A 923-nucleotide genomic window follows, 5' to 3' on the forward strand; every position below is an offset into this window, starting at 1 on the left:
GCAGATGGCATTCTTCTCATCACATATTATCTACACTTGTACAAACAAAGTCAGATAGTACCACTGCACTGCCCAAGCCCACTCAGGAATAGCAGGCTGTCCACAGTCAGGTCCAGTCTCATCACCCAGGCTTTTTATGAAGATACTCAACAGCACTGGCCTCACTCCCCAGGATAGGCCTATGCAGTTATGAACTCACCCCATCAGGACTCTGTGTCGCTCGCCTCAGACCACCAGACCCCTGCCTTCAGCCACTTTATAGACCACCTCAGCATCCATTAACCTGTAAAGATCACACAGAGTTTGCCTATGAGCACACCCTGGGAGGAAACATCAAGGCCTTTTGTAAAGGCAAACTCACTGCACCCTCTTATGCGCAAAGCTGGTCACTTCAGTGTAGAAAAACACAGGTAGTTTGCCCTTTCGTGCTTTCTATTCCCACCACTTCTTAGCCAGTCTCAGTCAATCCCGTGACAGTTATCCACATTGAGCACTCCCCATCATGTTCTTCTACCTCTTGCTCTGCACACACATTCCCGGATTTGCTCTTCACTTGCCCAGCAGCACAGGCCACTTAAACAAATATCTCCTTTGCCACTCTTCCTTCTTCCATCTCCTTCAAGACAGCAGGGCTACGAGCTCTGTCCCGCACATCAGAAGCCCCTCCCAGGCACTGTGACCTTTCTAAAACAAATGATGCCACCCTTGCAAGGACATCTCATGGGTAGAACCAGGTGGACCTGGCAGCTTTGGGCACGTCCACCATACTTCTCTTCATCTGCTTTGGCAGCAAGCACTGTTCACCTCAGCAGCAAGACACAAAGCACATCAATGCCATACCGTGACCGCACTCCTGAGACCACAACTCTCCCATGCCTTAGATGCATCTTCCAACCACCATCATGAGACACACCTTCCATATA

This window comes from Meleagris gallopavo, chromosome 3 (genome assembly GCF_000146605.3).
Source record: "Meleagris gallopavo isolate NT-WF06-2002-E0010 breed Aviagen turkey brand Nicholas breeding stock chromosome 3, Turkey_5.1, whole genome shotgun sequence".
NCBI lineage: Eukaryota > Metazoa > Chordata > Aves > Galliformes > Phasianidae > Meleagris > Meleagris gallopavo.